This window comes from Balaenoptera acutorostrata, chromosome 2, assembly GCF_949987535.1.
Source record: "Balaenoptera acutorostrata chromosome 2, mBalAcu1.1, whole genome shotgun sequence".
NCBI classification, from domain to species: Eukaryota; Metazoa; Chordata; class Mammalia; order Artiodactyla; family Balaenopteridae; genus Balaenoptera; species Balaenoptera acutorostrata.
In genome coordinates, this window is record NC_080065.1 from 158,597,983 (window position 1) to 158,612,406 (window position 14,424).

A 14,424-nucleotide genomic window follows, 5' to 3' on the forward strand; every position below is an offset into this window, starting at 1 on the left:
TGGCTTGGACTGTGTTGCTGTGTGCATTTATTCACTTTACTTTTTCAACTTAATATTACAAAAGTTATATGGAGGCGTATTATAAACATTCAAACAATATATAATGTATAAAAATATATTTTTTAAATATATAATATCTAAAAATATTTATATTATCTATTACTATATATATTTATATTTATACTTACATATATAATAGAAAACATATAAAATATAAAATGCAAATCACTCATAATCTTAGCCCCAAAGAAAATCACCGTTAGTCGGTTTTGGGAGTATCACTCTCTAGATACCCCTTTCTCCATCTCAGTGACCCAAATTTCCACCTCTTTCTTTAATAACCAGATGAAATCACTCCAGCCCCTCTCTCTTGTGACTTCGGAAATCTCTCTTATTTTTTTGGCCATACCACGCAGCTTGCAGGATCTCAGTTCCCTGACCAGGGAATGAACCTGGTCCGGCCATGAAAGCACCGAGTTCTAACCACTGGACCACCAGGGAATTCCCAAATCTCATCTTCCTTACATTGTAACTTGTCACTTCTTGCCTTGAGCCCGCCCATCTGTGTGTCCATTAGCATGATTTTTACTGAGTGCCTGTTAGATCAGGAGTGTGTTGTAGGCACTTGAGATGCATTGGTGATCAAAAGCTAAGATTCCTGCCCTGGTGGAGCTTACATTTTCATGGGGTCCAGGCAATAAACAATCAACTAACAAATAAACCATTCTTGTAAACTGTGGAAAGCCTTCCAATAACAGGGTTATTGCCTTCTTCTTCCTCCTCTTCCTCCCCTCCCCTTCCCCTCCCTCTCCCCCTCTTTCTCCTTCTCCACCCCTCCTCCTCCTCCCCTCCTTCATCATCATTATCATCATCATCATCATCATCCTCATCACCACTAACATTTATTCTAACTGTTCTAAGCATTCCACATGCATTAACTTATTTAATCCTCACAACCACTCTAGGAAGCAGATGCTATTCTTACCCCCATTCTACTGATGAGAAAATCAAAGCACAAAGAGACTTAGTAACATGCCCAAGGTCACATCACTAAAAACTGCTAGAGCAAGGATTTGAATGCTGGTGATTTGATTCCAGAGCCAGAGAGGTAGCTGTGGCCCTCAGTACATTACAGTATCATCCAGTATTCTGATGAACATTGGTTTCATGAGACAGTAATAGACATTCCAGAAGGAAAAGGGGGTAGTTAAACGGTTTAGGAAAGGCTGGGCTAAATAGGGAAATAAACAGCTTTCTTTACTGCAGGACTTCTCAGAGCCTTTAATTTGCTAAAGTATGAATCTCTAGTGGCAGCAATTTCCAAACTTAGCTGACTGTGCTTTTTGGGGTGGAAACACCTTTCGACATTGCATGGCACTGGTATGTCACTGAATGCAGTTTAAGCAAGGCTGCTTTGTGGCTTATTTTTCCTTGCCATTCCTACTTGTAGTTTTCAGACCTCATCTTTCTCTGACAACTGCTGAGTATCCTTTTAGTACTCGCTCTACTCAGGTGATCCGTGCAGGGTGGGTGGGTGAATTTCACATGGAGCATGTTGTTCTGACACTTGACGCTCAACAGCATTTGTCTCTGGCAGTAATGAAGTTGGTGTGGAGCAGAGCAGGCACTGAGCTGGACTGGTGGCGTGGTCCAGAAGGGCAGGAGGGCAGCAGGAGGGCAGTGAATACACGCCACGTATGGTCTGCTGAAACCCCACGTGACAAGGCAGGGGCAGCGTCTGGGTCTCAGACGAGGTGTGGGGTCCTCACTGTGGTTGGTCTTTAGAATCCAGGGTGGACCCAAGGAGCGGGAGACTGTCCACGACGTGAGCAGGTCTGTCCAGGCAGTGGCTTCATCCATCAATGGGACTCACTGTTGCTCCCAGCCAGAGCAGCTCTGCCCTCCCCATGGCTTTTGGCATCTTCCCTAGTGTGGACCATAAAGGCTGGAAGATTTGTGTTCCCTGAGTGAAGCAGGGATGAAGCAAGACTCAAGTTTTGCTTTCAAGTTGAACTTGCAAGGATCCTCCTGGGGTGATTTCCATGCCTGGCTTCTTAAGACTTTCAGAGCATAGGAGAAGGCCCACAGGGCAGCAGTTTAAGGCAACACATGGTCCTGACCTGGTCAGAACTAAGCTTGAATTCAGTCTGGCGGTGCAACTTCTCAGAATCTCAACTCTGAGAAAGAGTGACGGATAGAAAGTGAGTTTTGAGGAGGAGAGATGCAAAAACTGAAAATTAAAAAAAAAAAAAAAAAAAAGAGGAACAGTGGCAGGACTCTGTGGGGCTTTGGAACTGTAGGCCCTGGAAGACTCTATGGGAAGTGATCAAGTGCAGTCATCGTGTGGATGAGATGACTAGTGACCTCCCAATGTCCGTTCTTCCTTTTCAAGTAACACTGCTGTCTGGCTAGTCCCAGCCTCCCTTGCAGCTAGGTGAGGTCATCTGACTAAATTCTGTCCAAGGAAGTAGAAGAAGGAGTAGTATGTGGTACTAAAGGAACTGACCTTAAACGGGACGGAATACAATTCATCTCCTCTTTCTTCTTCTGGCTGCTTGGAATGCAGACGTGATGCCTGGACTTGAGCAACCATCTTGGACCATGAGATGACATGCCAAGGATGGTGAAGTACAAAGACAGAAGGTGACACTGTGGAGCCACCACGCCAACCCTAAGCTGTCTATCTCTAGACTACTTTTATGGAAAAGAGAAATAAATGTCTGTCTTCTTTTAAGTCACTATTATTTCCAGGGGACTGTTGGGGAGTTCTGTTATATCAATGGAACTGATACAGCCATAACTCTACCTTTCTAGCCTAGATGGGTGGTAGCCTGAAAAGTAAAATTCTGGAGATCTGAGGTCAGAGTAGAAACGTGGAGGCCTCAGGGTGGTGACACGTTCTCCTGACTGGCTCAGGCTGCTGCTGTCCACAGCCCCGCTGTACTCCTCCTTTTTTGGCCAAAGCAGTGAAAGAGATGGACATAGGATGGTGGGGAGGGGAAGCTATGACTGGTCCTGGTGAGGCTGGGTTGCCAAATGTCTTATTCTGAAAAGGGAATAGGTTTCACATGGACAAGATGGAAGGACTGCTTGTTCCCTCTGGAAAGTTCTATTAAAATGACCAACCCAGACACACTTTAATATTAATGGGAAATTCCTCCCATTGTTTATGAAATCATTTTAGAGTTGATTTTAAAAAGAGAGGAGGGAGAGAGGGAGAGACAGAGAGAGGGAGAGAGAGAGAGAGAGAGAAGAAAAAAAGCCGTTTGCTAGCTAAACGAAGCCCAGACAATTATTTATAGATGCATCTGAGTGGCTTGTTTTAACACAGAGTGACTGTCTGAAAAGACTCCACTTTGACACCGGTAAGCACCCCTGGCACTAAGAATAAATTTATGAATGTCTTTTATGAGAGTCAACAAACTAGACAAATAACCCCACAGACCGTCCTTCACGTCGAGAACCAGAACAAAGACAGTCGTATTTGTCGCTCCCTCGGGACCGGAACGGTGCCAAGCTGCGCAGCCGTCCCTGGGGCCGGATGTTCCCCTCCAGCTAATGTGATTTCTTTGGGCACTGCCACCGTGGCAGGCAGATGCCTGGTTTATTTCCATTCCTCCTCTTCTCTGATTTGCTTGGGTAGCTAAATATCTCTTTCCCAGGAGAACATCTGCTCTTTTAAAAATGGAAAAAAGCAGGAAGACCTCCAAGCCGTTAGACTGGAACTCACCCTCTGGTGAGACAGACCAGAACCTCATACAATATGGCTCCCGGGGTCTGTGCCACACCTCGAGAGAGGGCTTGTGCTAACCAAGCCCCATCAAGACTCCTGGAATTCTGTCCTGTTCAACAGACTTCAAAACAGTTCAAATTCCATGCTAGGACGCCTTAAGCTTCTTCAGGGCTTTGACCAAGCTGAGGTCATTTTTCTTGCTGTCTCATTTATAGATGACTTCGTACTATCAGTCACACCAGGGTTTGGTTGGAAATGAATCCACCACAGTTCAGAGGTGCAAAAACATATGGTGGAAAACCTCACAACTAGTCAGTCAGAGGTGCTTAAAAACTGACATGCTTCTGGATGAAAACAGTCTCTTTGGGGAAAATAGTCTTTCAGAGCTCCCTCCCTTTCCCTGGGGACCTCTGGGTGCCAGGGATGCTTCCCTAGCGTCGTGGCACTGGGAGGTACTTCTCGCTGTGGCCACGCCGTGGGCCATGCTGTGGCTGGTCTGGCCTGGTCCCTGGCATCCCATAGTGTGCGTAAGGGTGGTTTTGCTCACCAGTCCCTCTGTGGGTCACAGCAGCACCCACTACTGAAGTCTCTGATCTCTCCACTTCCTTTGGTGGTGAGGGTCCTGTGTTTGAATGCAGGCTGGTCCCACCCCCACGGGTCTCTGCGGGCCCACGGATACTCACCCTCCTAGGAGCACCTGACCACGCCAGGTGGCATTTCCCACTTGCTTGGCCACTCACTGTTGCTCTGGGGACGTTCTTTGAGATGGTTTCTGTATTAGTTTACTCAGGCCACCATAACAAAATACCACAGATGGGGTGGCTTAAACAACAGACATTTATGTTCTCACAGTTCTGGAGGCTGGAAGTCCAAGACCACGGTGTTGGTTGGCAGGGTTGGTTTCTCCTTGATTTGCAGATGGAGGCCTTCTTGCTCATGGCTGTCCTTCCATTAACTCGTACCCTAGTGACTCTTCGTCTTCTTATAAGGACACCAGTCAGATTGGATTAGAGTCTCACTCTAATGGCCTCTCTTTAAACTCAATCACCTCCTTAAATATCTTATCTCCAGATATGGTTATATTTTGAGGTACTGGGGGCTGGGACTTGAACATATAAATTGGGGGGAACACATTACATACAGTCTATAACAGTTCCCTTCCCCTTGATGTACCTTGATGGATGTACCTTTCTCTTTTTTTTTTTTGCTGGATGGCCAAGGTGGGATTGCTGGGTCCTTCAGAGATCAGGCCAGACCAAGGGTGTCACCATCCCACTTGGTCTGTATCTCCCTGTATCCTCAGCACCATCCTTCAGACCTGAGGAGAGGAAGCCCAGAGAACTCCCCTCCTGTTAAATCCTGTCTTTTCTCTCGATGTAGCTAATATGTCCAGACCACCACGTGGTGTTCTTTGCAAGGGAAGCAGTTTGGAATTTAGAAATAACCTTTTCTCAACAAAGCCTGACTTTCAAAACTACTTTCTTGCGCTTACAAATCTTGTTTGAAATTCGAAGCGCAACGATTGCCTGGCCCTCTGAAGCAATGCTTCAGAGCATTGGGGGTGGGGTGGTTGGGGTATGGGGGCTGCAGGGCAACTTGATTTACAGGGAATGAAAAATAAATTTAGATGATATTGTCAGAATTATGATTTCTGCTTCATATATCATGTGACTTTCAGTTCAGATCTTTTTAAAGTTCATTTTCTTTTCATTGTGAAAAACAGTACATGTTCATTTTAGGAAATTTGGTAAATAAGTTCAAAGGGAAAAAAACATGCTTAGGCTTAACATCCAAAGACAGCCACTGTTATCATTTCAGCCTATTTCCTTTTTCTATGGATAATTTTTAAGCTTTATTTTAAATTAAATTAAATTTAATTTGTATTTTAAAAAACTGGTGGGACTTCCCTGGTGGTCCAGTGGTTAAGACTCCACGCTCCCAGTACAGGAGGCCCGGTTTCGATCCCTGGTCAGAGAACTAGAGCCCGCATGTCACAACTAAAAGAACCTGCGTGCTGCAACTAAGACCCAGTGCAGCCCAATAAATAAATAAATATTTTTTAAAAAACTGGTAATATTTTCAAATGGTTAAAAAGAAAAACAACATCCTACGGTGTACAGTGAGAAGTCTCACATCCACTCTGGTTTCTGTTCACCCCACCCCCTATAAGTCATCAAAAACCCCTAGTTTTTTGGTGCTTCCAGAGTTTCTTTCTTGCTTGCTTGCTTGCTTGCTTGCTTGCTTGCTTGCTTGCTGTGTTGTGTCTTCATTTCTGTGCGAGGGCTTTCTCTAGTTGTGGCAAGCGGGGGCCACTCTTCATCGCGGTGCGCGGGCCTCTCACTATCGCGGCCTCTCTTGTTGCGGAGCACAGGCTCCAGACGCGCAGGCTCAGTAGTTGTGGCTCACTGCTCTGCGGCATGTGGGATCTTCCCGGACCAGGGCTCGAACCCGTGTCCCCTGCATTGGCAGGCAGATTCTCAACCACTGCGCCACCAGGGAAGCCCCAGAGTTTATTCAAATACAAATCGAATATACACTCTTATCTCTCTCCTTTCTTACACAGAAGGTATTAGCGTTCTGTAGCCTTTTGAACTGGGACAACTCCTCACATTAGTATTTCTTTAATAGCTTCCTGCAGTCCGGACGCCCAGCTCTCCCCATCCCTAGCTGTGACACTTTGGGCAAACCCCTTCACCTGTCCGGGTCACGCTTCACTAGTGACTCAGGTCTTTGAATTTATGGGAGCTAATTCGACTTGTCCCCTTTCCCCCTTCCTGGTAACAAACCCTGCCACCTGCTCTCCCACTGCAGCCCTGGCCACAGGTGTGGACATATGACCCAGGCCTGGACAATCAAACGACAGTCATTGGTTCTGGGATGGTCATGTGACTCCAGCTGGCCAGGCCTCTCCTCCCAACGCTGATGGGAATGTCGGCCTCCTGCCCCTTTCTGGGCTTGCCATGCTGGTGTGATGTGAACTTGGTCATTTCATGGTCATCTTACCCATCACATGGAGGGGACCCGTCACTGGTAGGGCACATGTGGCAACATTCAGAGGGAAGCAGAGAAGAGAGATGAAGCGCCCCGATGATTCATTAGAGTCTTGGATTTAATGCTGCCTCGAGATCCACCACACTTTTCGAGTTATGAGAGGTTCAGCTGCACTCCTGTCATAGCTGGGAGAGTCCTAACTTGTCCTGCGTTCAGTGAAGCCCCTTGGGGAAGGAGGGGAGCTCACTGAGAGGTGGGGGTTAAGGGCATAGGCTTTGGAATCACATCTTGCCCTACCACAACTTAGTATGTGGCCTTGGGCAAACCATGACACCTTGCCATGTCCATTTTTGAACCTGAAGCATGACATGATCGAATGAGTTGATATATGTCAGGTGCACAGCCCAGCACCTGGGCCATCACACTCTCACCAGTTCCCTCTTCACGCCACCCCATTCCATCTTCCCTCTCACCAGCCCAGTTTCTGTGGAACATGCATTTGAGTTGCAATAGTCAGCATCAAGATGGTGGGAAATGACCAGTGATTTTTCAATCAGCAGACATCTAAGGCTGCGCAAACAAACAAAACCAGTTTCAAATGAAAGGCACTAAAATAGAGCAAAACTTTAAGTTTGGATTGAGAATGAACAGTCCCCATGTGCAGGAGGCCATCGTTCTCCTTCAAGAGTTCTCTTAAGGGTCAATAAGGGTCTCTTATCAAATGGTTTCCCCAATACCAAGTTTTTTTTTGTTTTTTGTCTTTTTAAAATCTCCCTCTAATAGTCTGCTAGAGCTGCCATGATAAAGTACCCCAGACTTTGGAAGCCTTAAACAAAGAAATTTATTTCCTCCTAATTCTGGAGCCTAGAATTCCAAGACCAAGGTGTTGGCAGGGTTGGTTTCTTCTGAGGCCTCTTTGCTTGGCTTGTAGCTGGCTGCTTTCTCCCTGTGTCTTCACGTGGTCTTCCCTCTGTGTGTGTCTGTGTCCTTATTTCCTCTTCTTACAAGGATACCAGTCATATTGAATTAGGGCCCACTGGAATGACTTCATTTTACCTTAATTATGTCTTTAAAGATTTTATCTCTAAATACGTTACATCCTGAGGTACTGGGGGTTTGGACTTCAATATATGAATTTTGGCCTCCGCAGTTCAGCCCATAATACTCCCCGAAAGGGGCTTTTCACCACTGCCCCAGACTTCCTAGACTTCTCTCTCGCTTGGCACTCCCTTTCCCTGTACCTGAACTCCAGACAGATGCCACAGAGCACACGCTTTGGTAGAAGCGGCAAAGCGGCTTTCATCAGTCCTAGGACCCTGGAAAACATGAACAGAACAAAAAGCCTCCTGAAATTGGTGGGCGTGGAGATGAAGGGGCGTGGCTGGGAGTATTTTGGGACTGTTTGTCCTTTGCACGTATTAAAGTCTGGCCTAGTTTAAAATGGAGTCTTTCCTATTTTTTTTTTTTTTTAATTGTAGTTTTGAAAGAGGGTGGATGATTAGTGTCTGTGTGCAAGAGCCTGTCTTGGGGTAAAAAATAAGTCAGTGGACAGTTCTATAACTGGGTATAGACAATCTCAGAATGCTGGATAAAGGAACATAGCAAGATTCTTGGCCTTTTATCTTCTAATATCTTTAGTATAGTTTTAGTTGATCTGTCATCTTTAGCTTGGAGTCATAGGAGAGACGTTATTTCATTTAGTTTTGTCACCAGGAGAGCAAAGACAGTTGATTGTAATCATGACACACTGGGAATAAGTGATGAATAACATCGCTTTTGTTTTGACTGCTGGGAGCTGAGCTTGCAGCCTGTAGTCAATGATTGTGTAGGGCTGGCACCTGAGTCTCTGTGTGTGAACTTTCCCTGACACTATCCTACTGCCCAGCCTTTCTTTTCTGTATCTATGATTTCACTCTCTTTTTTATTACATTAAATATGTTTTTATAAGCTTTCTTCAAATCCATTAATCATTCAATCTATCCATCCATCCAAATATAATTATTTGGGAGTATTTTCCTGTATCTCAATATGATGTTGGAAGTAATCAAGCTTTAACCTTAATTAGAGGCTGAACCTCGTTAATATTCTATCCAACCATGTTTAGCTCATATCTTTCAAATTGAGATTAAAAATAAAAAGCAGAGATTTTTTCCAAAGGACGAATATGCTTTCTTTGGCTTTGAAACATACTCTTCTGTAGACATTTTGACCATACATATCTGCAAATATATGTACACACACAGATACACATATATATGCAAAGGTTAATATAAGACACACGTATTTAGAATTCTGTCATTTGGCATGATTAGGATTTGTGGGCTATTTAGTTTTGTCAAATGTTCTAGTTAATCACAAGTTACTTTTTATGTCATATAAAAGCTATCAATTAAAACAAGAATGTGGGACTTCCCTGGTGGCGCAGTGGTTAAGAATCAGCCTGCCAGTGCAGGGAACACAGGTTTGAGCCCTGGTCTGGGAAGATCCCACATGCCACAGAGCAACTCAGCCCGTGTGCCACAACTGCTGAGCCTGTGCACCTAGAGCCTGTGAGCCACAACTACTGAGCCCATGAGCCACAACTACTGAGCCCGTGTGCCACAGCTACTGAAGCCCGTGCGCCTAGAGCCTGTGCTCCACAACAAGAGAAGCCACCGCAATGAGAAGCCCGCGCACCACAACGAAGAGCAGCCCCCGCTCACCGCAACCAGAGAAAGCCCGCGCGCAGCAACGAAGACCCAACGCAGCCAAAAATAAATAAATAAAAAACCCCCCAAAAACAAAAAACAAGAATGTGTACACCTAAAACTAACACAACATTATAAATCAACTGTACTTCAAAAAAAAAAAAAAAAGAGCGGAATAAGGAAACAAACAAACAAGAATGCAATAAAACATCTTACTCTAAAGTTAGAACAGGCATAACTGAATCTTTCTTTTTAATTCAAGAGGTACTTTAGTCTTAGGCTGATGGATGCAGCTGTATCAGTGGACTAGAGATAAACTAGTCAATTCTGGACCTTCTGTTAAGTTAGGGGAATACCTACCAGAAATTGCAAGCATGTGATTTGGGGGCTATGTTTATACTGATGGCACGATGTTTGACATTTTTTAAATGAGATGCCAACATTTAAAAAATTGAGAGAGTTCACATAATAATCTAGATTTTAGTCTTCTCTTGAGTGATCACTGGTCCTGGACTCCAGAGGCCCTGCTCATCTCTGTCCTGCCTGGTTCCTGGTGGTGTTTGAGATTGCAACTCTTGAATATGCCTTCATAGTTCATTGCAAATTCTTAATAAGCAATGATCAAATTATTAGGATGATCTGTGTTTTGCATCTATTTGGTACTTTTTATTTTTCAAAAGACTTTCAAACACAGTAGGTCCTTGCCACAGCCCTGTGGGATAAGCAGGGCTTGCCTTGTACCCATTTCCCTGTTGGAGAAGTTAGGATTCCTGGACAGAAGACACTACCCTCCATATTTAAGAAGCCTTGTTACCCATGAATTTATAAAACCTCTTTTGAGATTACGTACATTTTTTCCTTTCAAATGAAAATGTATTTATGTTTTTTCCTGATTATATAAACAATACATTCTCAAAGGCAAAAAGCTTAATGAATACAGAAATACAAAAAAAGAAAGTAAAAATTACCTGAAATATTTTCACACAGAGATAATCCTGTTAATTTTGGTGAACTCACTTCAAAACCTCCCTAAGCATATGCACAGATGTTTGTAGTTACGTAAGTTTACCCTAAATGAGATAATATTAATGATGTGGCTATGTAACCTACTTTTAATTTCAATCAGGAATACATCCCAGATAGCTTTCCGTATCTGTACACTGAGATGTACATAATCGTTTTTAAAGTAACATAGCTTTTCATTTTGGGTGAAAATGAGATACACACTGAGATATCTTTATGGAGATATCTTTAACCGTTTCTCCCTGGTTGGCCATTTAAGTTGCTTCCATTTTTTCCATTATAAACAAGGCTGTAATGAACATCCTTGTGTATGTATCTTTGTCCACTTGTTCAGTGAACCCATAAGGGCAAGTTACTAGTTTGAAGCTGTGTATCTGTGCCTACTTTAATCATCAGCTTTGGAGAGAATGTCCTTCAAATCTACACGAGCTCTTGGAGTTGAGGGCCAAGTCTATATTGAAGGTGTTCTAGTTTCTCCAAGGACAAGCTGTGTGACCAAGGGGATTGAGAATTCCAACAAACCTTTACTGACCATCTTTTATATATATTAAGCAATATATAAAGGCAAATGAAACACGATTTTAGATCTTGACACCTTCTTGATCTTGACACCTAATGTAGAAGTGCACACACACACACACACACACAAACTATAATACAATATGGTAAGTGATGAACTTGTAGGCGAATGAGTCAGAAGGCAAAATGGATAATTGAAAGTCTGAGGCGATAACATTCCTGCTAAATCTTGAAAGATGAATAGGATTGCAGCAAACAGAGATGAGGAAAGGCATTGGAGATGGAAAGATGGTATGAGACAGCCTGAGCTCAGAGGTTTGGGGAGTGGGTATCCTGGTATGGCTAGTAATTAGTAATGGGACCTGGAAAGCCTTCCTTGGGGAATGAGTTTGTAAAGCTCCCTTGGCCTCATCTTCCTCATTCATGAGGGAAATAATCTTGTCTATTCCATAGGGTTAGAGGATTGAAAAAGGTAATGGAGGTAGGTGCTTAAGTGCTCAGTTGGTGCTGTCATCGTGATCATTATTATCTGTTCCCTTCACAATTCTGCTGAACTCTCCGTTCAGCCTTTAGCTTTCTGAAGAGAAGTCTGGTCATCTTCCTGGGCAACTGCCCTGTACCCACCCTCTAGGTGAGCTCCCTGGACCATCTCCATCTCCTCTGCGATCCTCGTTGAGAATTCCAGCTTCAGATGTGGAAGCAGAGAGCAAGGAGGCTCACATTATTTGTTTCAATATCTTTACTCTGAAAAGTTTGTTTCTGTGCTGAAGACTCTTGGACATCAAGCTGGACTTCTAATTTGGAGATGTGGAAAAGCCATATAATTTCAAATATTTTCTATGAAGTGCTGTAAATTTTTAGGGCCAGGAAATTGTGCTGTCTCAGGATGATGAAATGGAAAAACCCACCGGTGTGGAAGACTTTGTTTTGCCACAAGCCACAGTTGTACGATTTTGGAGAAATCCTTCATCTCCCTGGGTCTTAGTTTCATGATGATACAGATGATGGTGATGATGATGTTGGTGACGATGGTGATGATGGTGATGGTGATGGTGGTTGAGGAGAATACTAACCACTGTGAAAAAGGCATGTGCCAGGCTCTTGACATATATTTTTTAATACTCACAACAACCCTATAACATTGGTACTATTATCCCCATTTTACAGATGAGCAAACTAAAGTCCAAAGACGATAACTCAACTTGCTGAAGACCATATAAATGTCAAAGTAAGTGTCAAAGTCAAGTTCAAATCCAGGGCTCTTTAGCTCAAAAAATCAGTGATCCTCACCCCTCCCTCCCTATGTTTCTTCTTCTGGGAAAATGAAGAGATTTGGTGAGATGACCTCAAAGGATGCTTTAAACTCTAAAATCCACAGTCTATGGAGACGTGCCCACCCCCATCCAAAGGTTGTTGATGTTATTGAATATAAGGTGGGATCTTTATTCCAAACAGGTTGTTCTAACCCGCCTGGCAGAGCAGGACAGGGCAGCATACATGAAGGATGGAAAGTTGGTGTCATGGGCATCTATATTTATTCTGCCTCAGAGTAGGAAGGGTGGAAGGGACGGTTCATGTCCACGCTTTCTGATGCCAGGTGGGATTAAATTCATCATTTGATTTGGGAAGTTTTGTTGTTGGCTGGTTTCAGCCACACCTTCTGAGCTAGTCACCTTTTGTAGACAAGGGAGCTGGGGTGTTTTTTTGCAGGCAAAGCTACTCCACAGACACCCAGGGGGCCCTGCACAAGCTCAGGAAGGACGCCGGCCCGAAGTTACCCAGATTGTTATTCAATTCATTGACCCACACTGGTAAAGAGAGGTCAGCAGCCTGAGCCCTCCCCGGCAGGAGGGAGGCTGTCCTCAGCCCAAGCAGAACTGGATTGACCAGTTTATTAGAGAGGGGTAGCTTTATGGGTGCGGGAATCTTTATTCCTGGCCTCTGGATTCACAGACCTGAGATTGAATCCAGCAACTGCCACACTGGCTAGCAAAGTACCTTGGATGCGGACGAGCCTCGTAAGTGAAAAAGGTATTTAACACTCTTAGTGTCAATGGGACTAATTATGCTTCCTCCATATCTTAAATTAATTAGATTTATTAATTGAATAAAGTGTAACAAATTTTTTGTGTGGTAGAATAGACATACATGACATTTTTCATTTAACCATTTGTAAGTACGCTATTCAGTGGCATTAAATACATTCACCATGCGGGGTAGCCATCACCACTGTCTGTGCCCAGACCTTTTTCATCATCCCCAACAACAACTCTGTGCCCATTAAACAATACTCTCCCTTCCTCCTTCCCCTGAAGCCCCTGGTAATCCTGTCCTACACTGTCTCTGAATTTGCCTATTCTGGGGACTGCATGAAAGTAGAATCATGCAGTATTTGTCTTTTGGTGTTTGGCTTATTTCATTTAACATAACATTTTCAAAGTCCATCCGTGTTGTAGCATTGCAATATTGTGATTTATAAAAAATATATATTTGGTTGTTCAGATGACCAAAATATATTTGTTGTATATATGGGGTCTTCAGCCACAGTTCTTTGCTCATAGCTCCCAAACACTTGGAATTTCCTAAGTGTTGAGAGTGATCAAGGTGTCTTTTGTTATGTTAATTAAGTGACTTTTGGAAGGTACTGAAGAACCAGGGGCGAGTTGTCATTGAGCCAACCTTGTGTTTAGAAGGTAGAAACTTTCAGCCCCACCCCCTGACCTCCGGGGAGGGGAGAGGGGCTGGAGGTTGAATCAGTCACCTACGGCCAATGATTTAATCTATCGTGCCTATATAATGAAGCCTCCATAAAAATCCAAAAGGACGGGGTTCAGAGAGCTTCTGGGTTGATGAACATGTGATTTGAGGAGCTTGGTGCATTCCTGGAGGGTGTAGAAGCTCCGATCTTTTCCCCATACCTTGCCCTCTGCATCTCTCCCATCAGGCTGTTCCTGAGTTAAATCCTTTTATAATAAACTGGTGATCTAGTATGTAAAATGTTTCTCTGAGTTATGTGAGCCCCTCTAACAAATTAATTGAATCCAAGGAGGAGGTCGTGGGAACCTCTAATTTATAGTCAGTTTACCAGAAGCACAGGTAACAACCTGGACTTGCAACTGGCATCTGAAGTTGGAGGTGGGGAGATGGTCCTCTGGGACTGAGCCCTTAACCTGTGGGATCTGATGCTCTCTCCAGGTAGACGAGTTAGAACTGAGTTGAATTGTAGGACAGCCAGCTGGTGTCTCAAGAATTGCTTGTTGGTGTAGGGAGCTCCCCACCCCACCATGTTGGAAATTAAGTCTCAGAACTAAAAGAAGCATAGATCAAAATGTCATTCCTTTTCGTGGCTGAATAGTATTCCACTGTATGTATATGCCACATTTTCCCCCAATGTTTTTGTTTTTACTGCGGTAAAATTTCTCATCTTAACCATTTTTAAGTGTACAGTTCGGTAGTATTGTACGTTTACAT

General features: G+C 43.8%; 1 long non-coding RNA gene across 4 annotated transcripts in view; it reads left to right on the forward strand.

Moving 5' to 3' along the window:
- LOC103007326 (uncharacterized) overlaps window positions 1–14,424 on the forward strand; it is a 167,045-nt gene that overhangs the window by 80,226 nt on the left and 72,395 nt on the right. Inside the window, exon 3 of one of the 4 annotated variants that reach the window (XR_009007098.1) lies at window positions 12,121–12,181. The exons of the other annotated variants lie outside the window; for them this stretch is intronic. This is a non-coding gene — a long non-coding RNA (uncharacterized LOC103007326). The remainder of the gene's footprint in view (window positions 1–12,120; window positions 12,182–14,424) is intronic. 4 annotated transcript variants of the gene reach the window in all.